Source organism: Meriones unguiculatus, chromosome X, assembly GCF_030254825.1.
Source record: "Meriones unguiculatus strain TT.TT164.6M chromosome X, Bangor_MerUng_6.1, whole genome shotgun sequence".
Classification (NCBI taxonomy): Eukaryota; Metazoa; Chordata; class Mammalia; order Rodentia; family Muridae; genus Meriones; species Meriones unguiculatus.
Window position 1 is genome coordinate 150,465,191 of NC_083369.1, and position 14,288 is coordinate 150,479,478.

Consider the following 14,288-nt stretch of genomic DNA (forward strand, 5'->3'; position numbering starts at 1 on the left):
CTGGGTCCAGTGCAATAAGGTCTAGCACCAAATCCTAGCACTGGTGGCCCCCCGAACCCTGGCAGAGAAACCCTGGCTCAGGATCGGACTGAGAAGTCTCAACCCCTTTTGGCACTCCCCTGAGAGCTCCACCATAAGCTTGCCTAGCGTAGGAGAAGGTCAGAGGGGAAGGACAGAGAGGCAACCTGCCACAGGACAGAGCACCCCCTCTCCAGCTCACCCAGCGCCCCCTGGCAGAGAAACCCCGGCTCAGGATCTGAGGACACTCAACAATACCTAGTACTCTCTCGGAATCAGCAAACATAGGGTCTACTGCCAGGCTGCTTCTGGCAGAGAGATCTGGGCCTGGGATCTGGTATTGAGAACACTCAACCCAAATCTTTCCCGCACTACCCTGGGACCAGTCAACATAACCCCTCCTGGCAGAGGGAAAGGACAGAGAGGCAGCACACAGGAAAGGTGGACACCAAGTCCTGCGGCCACAGTGTCACAGAGCTGTTAGTCTCCCCGCGCATTTACCGCAGCAGGACCAAATCAGAGAGTAGAGATCAAGAGGAACCCCTGTGCATTCCAACTGGTCCTGCAAGAGAGTGAGTGAGCCTTCTAGGGAGAGTTTTCCCCAGACCCAGGGCCTCTCCACAAAAGCAACCAGAGATCCCTGCCACCCACACCCCTAGTGTGGGCATCATAGGGATTCTTGGGATAGCGACCACAACGTTGAAGCCTATTCCTTGTGGGTCCACCAGTGTAATCCAGGCCAACAATCCCTGGATCTCAGACAGAAATACATAATAGTGGCCTGCAGGCCACTGCAATAGTCAGAGAATCCACGCATGCACACTGCGCCCACTAAAAGTGCATGCGAATAGCACCAGCATCACAATCCTTACTTAGGCAAAACTGAAACCACAATGCACACTCCCAAACCAGTGAACCTCTCTCATCTTCCTGAAAAAACAGTCCAGAAAACATAAAGAGACGATGATCATAGCCCGAACTACAAACTCAAGGAACAAACAGTGAGGGTTATACATAACCAGATGGCTAGAGGCAGACGCAAGAACACACCCAACAAAAACCAGGACATAATGACCTTACCAGCAACCCCACAAACCAATGGACACTTCAATTCACTAGATATACAAGAAAATGACCTCAAAACTATGTTTCTCCAGCTATTAGAGGCCCATAAAGATGAAATGAACAAAGCCCTCAGAGAAATAGCCAAAGAAATCGAGTCGAACCAAGAGGAAACAAATCGAGCTTTCAGAGAAATGACGATGAAAATTGAGGCAAACAAAGAAGAAATGAACAAAGCTCTCAAAGGAATGTCCACACAAATGAAGGCAAATAAAGAAGAAACAAACAGAGCTCTCATAGAAATAAAGGCAATTACAGCCAAAGAAGTAGAGGCACAATTAGTGATATAGAGAGAGGAAACGGACAAAAATATAGAAGCTGACATTGAAAAGCAGGACTCCACATTGAAACAGATGAAGGAAATGGTGCCAGACATGAAAACAGAATTAGAATCAATAAAGAAAACACAAATAGAGAAAAACCTGGGGCTGGAGAACATAGAGAAAAGATCAGGAACTATAAAGGTAAGCATCACCAACAGAATAGAAAAGATGGAAGAAAGATTCTCAGGAGCCGAAGATACACTTGTGGAAATTGATACGTCTCTCAAAGAAAAAATAAAATCAGAAAAGTTCCAAACACAAAACATCCAAGAAATCAAGGACACCATGAAAAGAAAAAACCTAAGAATAATAGGAGTAGAAAAAAAGAAGACATTAGGCTCAAAGGTCCGGAAAATATTTTCAAGAAAATTATAGAAGAAAATTTTCCCAACTTAAAGAAAGAGATCTCAATAAACATACAAGAGGCCTACAGAACACCAAGTAGACTAGACCAGAAAAGAAATTCTTCACGTCACATCATAGTCAAAACACTGAACCTACAGAACAAAGAAAAATTCTAAAAGCGGCAAGGGAAAAAGGCCAAGTAACATGTGAGGGTAGACCTATCAGAATCACACCAGATTTCTCAACAGAAACTATGAAAGCCAGAAGGGCCTGGACAAAAATCATACAGTCCTTATGGGACCACAGATTCCAACCCAGACTACTATCCCCAGGAAAACTTTCAATCAACATAGATAGAGAATTCAAAATATTCCATGACAAAACCAAATTTAAACAATATCTACATAGTAACCCAGCTCTACAGAAGTTACTAGAAGGGAAACTCCAAACCAAAGAAAACAACTACATCTAAGGAAACAGAGGAAATAGATAACACAACACAAAAACCAAAAGAATAAAAGCACTGAAACTCAGTGACACCACCAACCCCACATCAACAGTAAGTAACAATTGTTGGTCACTAGTATCTATCAACATCAACAGACTCAACTCCCCAATAAAAAGACACAGACTAACAGAATGGTTGCATAAACAGGATCCAACATTCTGTTGCATCCAAGAAACACACCTATGCAACAAAGATAAACACTACCTCAGAGTAAAGGGCTGGAAAACTGTTTTTTCAAGCAAATGGTTCCAGAAAACAAGCTGGAGTAGCCATCCTAATATCTAATAAAATAGACTTTCAACCCAAGTTAATAAAAAAAGATAAGGAGGGCCACTATATCCTCATCAAAGGAAAAATCAACCAAGAGGACATCACAATCTTGAATATCTATGCCCCAAATACAAGAGCACCTACATTCCTAAATGAAACAATATTAAAATTAAATCATACATTGATCCTAATACCTTAATAGTGGGAGACTTCAACAATCCACTCTAACCAAGGGACAGATCAACTACACAGACACCAAATAGGGAAATAAAAATACTTACAGACTCCCTAAAACAAATGGATCTAATAGACGTCTACAGATCTTTTCATCCAAACTCAAAAGAGTATACCTTCTTTTCAGCACCACATGGAACCTTCTCCAAAATAGACCATATAGTTGGTCATAAAGCAAGCCTCAACAGATACAAAAAGATTGAAATAATCCCTTGTATTCTATCTGACCACCATGGATTAAAGCTGGACCTCAACAACAACAGAAATAACAAAAAGCGGACACGCACATGGAAATTGAACAACTTGTTACTCAATGACAGCTGGGTTAAGGAAGAAATAAAGAAAGAAATTAAAGACTTTCTAGAATTCAATGAAAATGAAGGCACAACATACCCAAATTTATGGGACACATTAAAAGCAGTGCTCAGAGGAAAATTTATAGCACTAATTGACTTCAAGAAGAAATTTGTAACATCACATACAAGCACCTTAATGGCCCAACTGAAAACCCTAGGAAAAAAAGAAGCAGATACACCCAAGAGGAGCAGACGGCTGGAAATAATCAAATGCAGGGCTGAAATCAATCAAGTAGAAACAAATAAAACTATTCAAAGAATCAATGAAACAAAAAGCTGGTTCTTTGAGAAAATCAACAAGATGAGACAAACCCTTAGCAAAACTAACTAAAAAGCAGAGAGAATCTATCCAAATCAGCAAAAACAGAAATGAAAAGGGTGACATAACTACAGACAATGAGGAAATTCAAACAATCATTAGGTCATACTGCAAAAGCTTATATGCCACAAAATTTGAAACCCTAAATGAAATGGATAATTTTCTTGATAGATTCCATCTTCCAACATTAAGTCAAGATCAGGTAGAAAGACTGAATAGCCCTATATCCCCCAAGGAAATTGAAGCAGTCATTCACAGTCTCCCTTCCAAAAAAAAGCCCTGGGCCAGATGGCTTCAGCGCGGAATTCTACCGGAACTTCAAAGAAGTGCTAACACCAATTCTCCTCAAACTATTCCCCAAAATAGAAACAGAAGGAACATTACCAAACTCATTCTATGAAGCAACAGTCACCCTGATACCTAAACCACACAAAGACTCAACAAAAAAAGAGAACTTCAGACCTATCTCTCTTATGAACATTGATGCAAAAATACTCAATAAAATACTTGCAAACAGAATCCAAGAACACATCAAATATATCATCCACCATGACCAAGTAGGCTTCATCCCAGGCATGCAAGGGTGGTTCAACATATGGAAATCCATCAATGTGATCCACCACATAAACAAACTGAAGGAGAAAAACCACATGATCATCTCCTTAGATGCCGAAAAAGCATTTGACAAAGTTCAACATCCATTCATGTTTACAGTATTGGAGAGATCAGGGATACAAGGCACATATCTAAACATAGCAAAGGCAATATACAGCAAACCTATAGCCAACATCAAACTCAATGGAGAGAAACTTAAATCAATCCCACTGAAATCAGGGACAAGACAAGGCTGCCCACTCTCTCCATTCCTCTTCAACATAGCACTTGAAGTCCTAGCCAGAGCAATAAGACAACTAAAGGAGATCAAGGGGCTACAAATCGGAAAGGAAGAGGTCAAAGTGTCACTATTCGCAGATGATATGATAGTATATATGAGCGACCCCAAATATTCAACCAGAGAACTCCTCCAGCTGATAAACACCTTCAGCAAAGTGGCCGGATACAAAATCAACTCAAAAGATCAGAAGCCCTCTTGTATACCAAAGACAAAAGGGACAAGAAAGAAATTAGGGAAACAACACCCTTCATAATAGCCACTAATAACATAAAGTACCTTGGGGTGACACTAATGAAGCAATTGAAACACCTGTTTGAGAAAAACTTCAAGTCTCTGAAGAAAGAAATTGAAGAAGATATCAGATGGAAAGATCTCCCGTGCTCATGGATTGGTAGGATTAACATTGTGAAAATGGCCATCATGCCAAAAGCAATCTACAGATTCAAAGCAATTCCTATCAAAATTCCAACTGAATTCTTTACAGACCTTGAAAAAAAGATTCCCAGCTTCATATGGAGAAACAAAAACCCAGAATCTCCAAAACAATCCTGTACAACAACAGATCATCTGGAGGTATCTCCATCCCTGATCTCAAGCTGTACTACAGGGCAACAGTAATAAAAACTGCATGGTATTGGCATAAAAACAGAAAGGAGGATCAGTGGAACCGAACAGAAGACACAGAAATAAACCCACACACCTATGAATACTCGATTTTTGACAAAGAAGCCAGAACCATTCAATGGAAAAAAAGACAGCATCTTCAACAAATGGTACTGGACCAACTGGATGTCTACATGCAGAAAAATGAAAATAGATCCATATTTATCACCCTGCACAAAACTAAAGTCCAAGTGGATCAAAGACCTCAACATAAAACCAGATACTCTAAATCTGTTAGAAGAAAAAGTGGGGAACAGCCTAGAACTCATTGGCACAGGAGACAGCTTCCTGAACAAAACACTAATAGCACAGGCTCTAAGAGCAACAACCAATAAGTGAGACTTCATGAAACTGAAAAGCTTCTGTAAAGCAAAGGACACCGTCATCAAAACAAAACGACTGCCTACAGATTGGGAAAGAATCTTCACTAACCCTTTATCTGACAGAGGATTAATATCCAGTATATACAAAGAACTAAAGAAGCTGAAAAGCAGCAAACCAAGCAATCCAATTAAAAAATGGGGAAAGAGCTAAACAGAGAATTCTCTGTAGAGGAATATCGAATGGCAGAGAAAAACTCATTAGCTCAACCTCATTAGCCATCAGGGAAATGCAAATCAAAATGACCCTGAGATTTAATTTCACAACCATCAGAATGGCCTAGATGAAAAACTCAAGTGACAACACATGCTGGAGAGGTTGTGGAGAAAGAGGAACCCTCCTCCACTGCTGGTGGGAATGTAAACTGGTACAACCACTCTGGAAATCAATCTGGCGCTTTCTCAGACAACTAGGAATAGCGCTTCCTCAAGACCCAGCTATACCACTGCTAGGTATATACCCAAACTTTGCTCAAGTACACAAAAGGGATACTTGCTCAACCATGTTTATAGCAGCTCTATTTGTAATAGCCGGAACTTGAAAACAACCCAGATGTCCATCAAGGGAGGAATGGATACAGAAATTGTGGTATTTTTACCTAATGGAATACTACTCAGCAATCAAAAAGGAGGAAATCATGAAATTTTCAGGCAAATGGTGGGATCTAGAAAAGATCATTCTGATTGAAATATCCCAGAAGGAGAAAGACAAACACGGTATATACTCGCTTATATAGACCTATACGATATGATAAACATTATGAAATCTATACACATAAAAAAGATAATCAAGAGAGAGGACATGGGGTAAGATGATCAATTCTCATTTAGAAAGACAGATGGGATGGGCAGTGAACGTATGACAGGAGTCTACTGAAGGCATCTGAGAGACTCTAACTAGCAGTGTTTTCAAAGCAGATACAAAGACTCATAACAAAATCTTTGGCAGAGTACAGGGAATCATATGAAAGAAGGGTAGTTAGTATGATGGGGAAAGGATAGGAGCTCCACAAGGACCAGATATACATGGGCACAGGGTCTTTTCTGAGACTGACATTCAACCAAGGACCATGTATGGATATAACCTAGAACCTCTGCTCGGATGTAGCCCGTGGTAGCTCAGTAACCAATTGGTTTCCCATAGTAAGGGGAACAAGGACTATTTCTAACAGGAACTCAATGGCTGGCTCTTTGACCTCCCCACCCTGCAAGGGAGGAGCAGTCCTGTTAGGCCACAGAGGAGGACATTGTAGCCAATCCTGAAGATACCTGATAAAACAGGATCAGATGAATGGGGAGGAGGTCACACCCTATCAGTGGACTTGGAAAGGGGCAGGGTGGAGAGGAGGGAGGGAAGGTAGGAGTGGGAGTGGGAGGGAATGAGGGAGCAGGATACAGCTGGGATACAGAGTTAATAAAAAGTAACTGATAAGAAAAAATAAAAATTTAAAAAAAAGAGAGAATTACAGCTCCATATTTTTCTCTTAAGAAATGAGATAACACAATGCTACTGGTAATATTATAGAGCACCTGATGAGTAAGGCTTTTAACCTTTCTTTGTTTTGAAAACATATTTTTAGATTAATTAGGTTTTTTTCACTTTATATCCCAGCTGCAGCCCCTTCCCTCGTTCCCACCCAAGCCTATCCTCCTACCCATTGACTGTTCTTCCAGAGGACCAGTTTTCAATTGCCATCAACCACATGGCAGCTCACAACTGTCTGCAAATCCAAGATCTGTCAACATCACACAAACACACATGCAGGCAAACACCAATGCACATAGAGGAAAAACAACAACAAAAAGGTGAATATGTATCAGACGACAACACCCAGGACTCAATTCTTCCCTTTCACTGTCAATTCTTAGACTAAGTAAAAAACAAAGTTGGTTCTACAATCCATAAGAGTTTGTACTCTGAAGCTTCCATACCACATACAAACCTCCTAGGAAGCTCTGAATCAAGAACTTTGAAGCAGTCCACGTTCCAAGTAATACCTCAGATCCTGAACCCCAAGCCCTTTAAAATACACACAAGCCACGTACTGGCTTTGGGTAAGCAAAGTTTAGAAGATCCAGCTTCTCCACAGAATTCAGAAAACATGAGCCACTCCATTGCTTAACTCCCAACTCTCAGTTTTAATAATGACCCTGCCAGAAAGACTGTTACAACCATGAGCTCAAGCTTTAATTAAACTAGTACTTAAAAGAACCAGTTTTTGTATGGTAACAATTAGGGCCTCTTTTTCCAAAACCAACATTTTTAAGATTACAACTTTCTAATTATATCATATACATATATGAATCATTTCAAATATAATTATCCAGGAAGAAAAAATGGTTAGGGCAACCAAAATTTACAATTACCTGTCTCTTCCCTTCCTGACAATATTTACTTCAAAATAATAAAACCCACAGGTTGCTGGTATCGGGTGCGTGGCTTGAACAGATGCTTCAACATTGGGAGTTCTACAACAATCTACATGTGAAACGAGAAAGACATGGGACAGATGCGATTTTCAAGTGAAAAATCTTAAACAATTCAAGACATTAAGGCACTTAGATGAAATTTAATTTCTGTTCTCATCATTTCAAGTAACTGAGGAAGTGACAAAACATTTACTATTGCAATGAATTGAATTGAATGTGCAAAATAACTTCAGCTAGCCAAAAAAAGAGTTCAGAATCTAGCCAGGCGTGATGGCACAAACATTTAATCCTAGCACTGGGGAGGCAGATGCAGGCAGATCTCTGTGTGTTAGAGGCTAACTTGGTCTACAGAGTAAGTTCCAGGAAAGCCAGGGCTACACAGAAAACTCTTGTCTAAAAAAGTTTTCAAGAAAAAAAGGTCAGAGGCTAATCAAGGAGGTCCCTGGTTAAGATGATCAACCCTTTCTCAGAAAGGCCAACAGGATAGAAATCGAAAAGGAAGAAAACAGGGAACAGGACAAGAGCCTACCACAGAGGACCTCTGCCTTTACCCTGCAGGGCATCGAGGTAGATGCTGAGACTCATAGCCAAACTTTGGGCAGAATGCAGGGAATCTAATGAAGGAAGGGGAGAAAGACCTGGAGAGGACAGGAGCTGCACAAGGAGAACAACATAACCAAAAAATATTGGCAAAGGAGTAATTTCTGAGACTTATACTCCAACTAAGGACCAGGCATGGAGATAACCTAGTACCTCTGCACAGATTTAGCCCATGGCAACTCAGTCTCCAAGTGGGTTCCCTAATAATGGGAACAGGAAATGTCTCTGATATTAACTCAGTGGCTGGCTCTGGAGTCTCCTTACCAGGCCACAGAGGAATACATTGCAGCCACTCCTAATGAAACCTGATAGGCTACAGTCAGATGGAAGGGGAGGAGGACATCTTCTATCAGTACACATGGGGAGGGATATGAGAGGAGATGAGGGAGAGAGAGTGGGATTGGTAGGGGATGAGGGAGGAGGCTACAACTGGGATACAAATGAATAAACTGTAATTAATAATAAAAATTCAGACTCTGAACACAATGAGTATGGGCAGTGGCTGTTAATTTTTTTAAGATATTTTAAAAAGATTTTTTTCATGTGTGAGTGAATGAATGTCTGCATATATGTATCCTACCCCTGTGCCTGCTGCCTAAAGGCCAGAAGAACATGTTTGATTCCTTGGAACTGCAGTTATTATAGGCTATTGTGAGGTTGTCTTGTGGGAACTGGGTATCAAACCAAAATCTTCTGCAAGAACTACTGAATCATCTCTCCATTTCATAAACTAGAAAATTTAAGGCTATAATTTTCACTTATTCTGGATTGGAAGCACATGAGATAATGATCTTAATTTTATCGGATATAAATCTGCATTTAATTTGTAACATTCTTATACATTCTTTTCTAAAACAGACCACCTTTTAAACTGGGGATATTTGTATGATGGCATACTATAAAATAAACTACATTAATAGGCAAATCTCATCAAGAATTTATAATTCTGTTATTTGATATATTCTGATTATTTGTGAAGAAAGACTAAGCCACAATTATTTTTGTTTGTTTGTTTGTTTGTTTGTTTGTTTGTTTTTTAAGACAGGGTTTCTCTTTGTAGATTTGGCTGTCCTGGATTCACTTTGTAGACCAGGCTGGCCTCGAACACAGAGATCCACTTGTCTCTTCCACCTCTAGTGCTGGGATTACAGGCATGTGGCACTGTTCCTGGCTTGATCCACAATTCCTGAGTCAATTACAATCTATTGAGAAGTACAGATCCATATTTTTCTCTTAAGAATTGACATAACACAATACCTGTAATATTATAGAGCACCTGATGAGTAAGGTTTTTAAAATTTCTTTGTTTTAAAAAATTATTTTTACATTAATTACAGTTTTTTTTTCACTTTATATCCCAGCTGTAGCCCCTTCCCTCATTCCCTCCCAATCCTATCCTCCCTCCCAATAACTGTTCTTCCAGAGGACCAGTTTTCAATTGCCATCAACCACATGGCAGCTCACAACTGTCTGCAAATCCAAGATCTGTCAACATCACACAGACATATATGCAGGCAAAACACCAATGCACATAAAGGAAGAAGAAGAACGAAAAGGCGAATATGTATCAGAGGACAACACCCAGTACTCAGTTCTTCCCTTCCACTGTGGGTTCTAAGGACTGAACTCAATTTCTTTGACTTGCAATGAGCCATTTCACAAGTTCACCATGAAAACATTTTTATAAAGGCAAAAGCAAGACTCAGCCCTAAGACCACAGAGAGCCAATGAAGTCAGCTAGTAAGACAAAACTGTAAGCAGAAAAATGCAGCCTGCCCCACCACATCCCAATAATTTTAGCATATGTAGGTAAAAGAATTATGATGAGTTGAGAAAAAAGAAAAAAAAAATAACTGCACAAATATGCCAAACAGTCACGTGTATATGTGTGTGTTTGTGGGATGCATGTGAGAAGATGTATGCATATGTGTGGAGACCAGAGATCACCACAGATATTGTTCAGAAGATATCACCAACTTTGCTGAGAAGGAAGAGGGAAGACTCTTACAAGCCTGGAATTCAACAGAGTAGGATACACTGGTTACCAGGGATGTGCCAATCTCTGTTTTCTCAGGACAGGAATTACATGTTCATGCCACCATCCATGAAATTGCTTTTGAAATGTATACCCTGAGGCTCAAACTTAAGTCCTCATGCTTGTGTAGTAAGCACATTACCAGCAGCTGAGCTATCTGTGGCCCCAATCCTTTTATGCATAATAACCACTTAATAAGTAGACATTTATTGAATTGTAGTAACAGTGAAATAGATTTTCAGTAAACTGTATTCAAATAATTAGGTTAATTGACCATGCAAAATTGATGCATTAAAAATTAGACTGTCATAGTTGGGCCTACTCCGTGTGAGCTGTTGGTTCCCAAAACAATACATGCTATTTGCCATTGCTTTTGGTTGCTCACCAGAATGAGATGGTTAAGACCCTAATGACAGACACACTTTAATCATAGTACATAGAGAAAACAAGCAGGAGCTGAACTGGAAACTTCTTCACTGATAGCTATTGTTCATAGCGCCAATAGGTGCTTTGCAGGCCACTAAGGAAGAGCAGTCATCAAGAGTCTTCCTCAACTGTGGACACTGTGTGTTACTATACTACTGACCCACCAAGCAAGTTGTACCTACAGGTAAATTAAATAGTGGCATGACCAACAGCACTTTGATTGTATTTAAGGTCCACTCACCTCTCATTCTATAGACCTGGCTAGAGCTCGTATCTGCGGAGGTACTAATGGGGAATCTACTTCTGTTGTTTTGCCAAATAGACCCATAGACTCTGATGAGCTTGTAAAGTGGCTTCTAAGTGTTTATGTTTATGCCCATAGGTTAATGCTGTTATTAGCTTTGGTCAAAAGAGTTTCTTTCTACAGTGGGTGGCAGCTAGTAGTCAAGTGTGGAGAATAAGTGATCTCTGAATGTTCAACCCAAAATAGAAATCTATAGTACCTTCTCCAAGGCTCAGGGAACATCACAGAGGAGATGTAGAGAGAATGTTGAGAGCTAGAGGAAGGAGTGGAGTACTATGAAATGCTGTCTTCCAAGCATGGCAGAGCAAATGTACTCTTGAACTCTAACCAGATAGGATTATCTGCACAAGCTTAGGTCTGTCAACATTGTGCTTCATGTAAAGGATCTACAAGTAAGAAGTTAATGGTTATTAGGTCAGGGAGATACATTTTCTTCAGTGATGTAGGCACTGATAAGATGTTCTTGCTCATGTATCAATCATCACCCATGATTTGTAAGCAACCCTAATGAAACTCAATGGGTTAAACACACACACACATACACACACATGGGGAGAGGGTAAAAGAAAGAGATTAGTTGTAAAAGAAATTGAATCAGTAGGAATAAGACAGGAAAGAAGAAATTATTGACTGGACATTTTAATTGGAATTCTAAATCAATTATTTTATTATTGGGCTTTTTTAAAATAATAAACGGTAAATTTTGGCAGTAACCAAAACTTATTTTAATTTACCAAAATTTTTATCCTAACAACAAATGATAAAGTTTCTGGTACTAACCACAACTTCTATGATTGATCTCAAGCTATAAATGAGAAGTAATATCTAACATATCTAGTACTATAGGAAAAGCCACATTTTAAGTGAACTGTATTTAGTAAATCCGTTAATATTCAAAACAACCCAATGATTAAAAGTACTATGTATCCTCATTTCATAACTGAGGATAAAGTGAAATAAACCATGTCAATTTTAGAAACCTACTGATTGAAAATTCCAAGCCAGCATAAGTGCTGCAAATTAAATTCAAGAAGCCTGCTCCAGCAAGAGTCCTGGCCCCACATGAAAGATTTAGGGACATTGAGAATTCTGGGAGTCATGCCATATCTATCCTCATCTATTTTTTATCTGCTTTAAGGCAGAAGAAAAAGAGAATGAATCATGTAAGGTGCACAACTTCTAAAAGTACCATGAGGTCTTGCATGGAATTTTCTCATTCAACATTTGTAACATTGGTTATATACCATCATTTTTAAAAGTCAAACTTTTACAAAGATGGTATCATTTGTTCCAAATTGGTAGACTCATGCTAAATCCATGCAAATTAAAATCCTACACATGTTTTCATCACATAAAATATCCAAAAGTTCTTCACAATTTTAAATCTATTAAGAGCCTTTGTTTATTATGCTCTTGTAAAACATTTTAGAAAATTTTGTAAATGTGAAAATGTAAACAAGTTGATTCATTATTAAATTTAAAAATCACAGAGGGAATGGAGGTGTAGCTTAGTGGTAGAATATTTGCCTAACATATACAATGCACTAGGCCAGTTCAACCTTTACATAGCTATGACCCTTTAATACAGTTCCTTATGTTGTGGTGACACCCCAACCATGGGCTTTTTATTCCCACTTAAAGCACTCCTTCCTAGGCCCACAGTCTATATTTGGTAACTACCTGCAACTATTCCACCTCAGAAATACTAAATTCTAACCAGGCCTGTCCTACAACAGAATATATTACTTAAATATGACTTAGTTCACTTACATTTGAATATGAGAATGGTGGTAACAGAATCAAGATGTCACTTGGTCTATAACACAGCTTTTCTCAATACTCTGATAAATGTTAAAAGGTTAGCAATATGGAAAGCCCTTAAACAGAAAGATCTGATATTTTAACAGAAGCATATCTCAAAGGACACAGTATGCCACTATGTTAAGCCATCAGGGCAACAAGGCAAGGGACAGAGGTTAGAGGTTTTAAGAAGTTTTCCTATATGAGTAGAGATTCACCCATTCACTTCCACCACATACGTCCAGCAGTATGGGAAGTTAACACAATCAGAATTGGCATTAGAAAATTACCCACAATCCCATAGGATATGACGTTTATCAACTAGAGTTCAAAATGTAGTTTTCTTTGCCTTTACTTAGAATTCATTAATTCAAAAGTTACTGAGATCAATACTTTCTCCCTTTCCCTGAGGCTATTTCAAATGTTATGCAATGAAGATTGTTTTATCAAGTTGGGTAGGGTGGTTTACATCTATAATCTCAGCACTTGGGAGTTAGAAGCAGAAAATTAGGAATTCAAAGTTGCTTTCAGCTAAACATAGTGACTTCAAGGACAGCCTGGGCTACAGGAGACCCTATCACAGTGGTTCTCAACCTTCCTACTTTGGAGACATTTTAACAGAGTTCTTCATGTTGTGGTGAACCCCAACCATAAAATTATTTCATTGCTGCTTTGTAACCATATTTTTGTTACATTTATGAATCATAATGTAAATATACATGTTATGTAATATGTGACTCCTGTGAAAGTTTCATTTGACCCCCAAATGGGGTTGTGACTCACAGTTTGAGAGCTGCTTCCTTATCAAAAAGAACAAAGGAGAAAGGTGATTAGAGAGCACAAAGAAAATGAAAAAGGGTGGAAAGTGCCTAGATTATTTTGTCAAGGTGGGCCTGGTAGTGTTGACCTGTTACTCAGTACACACAGTGTACTGAAGGAGGCAGCTTGCAAAATGAATGACTACATGGGCAACTTATATAGACCCTGTCTAAAAATATTAAAACAGGCTAGGAATGTAGCACAGCATTAAGCCATTTAGCCAGAATGCATTGAAATGCTACTTAAAAAATAAAAATCACATTCTGCATTCTACCCTGGAGTTTTTGCCTCTCTCCTAAATGATTTTTTAAATCTGTGTTCGTTACAGTTCTTGGTATTATAAAGTTCTATAGTTTGCCTAAGACACAATGCCATGTATCCACACTACAGTACCACAAGCACACAAGATATTTTTACTGTCTGAAAATACCCTCTATGCTT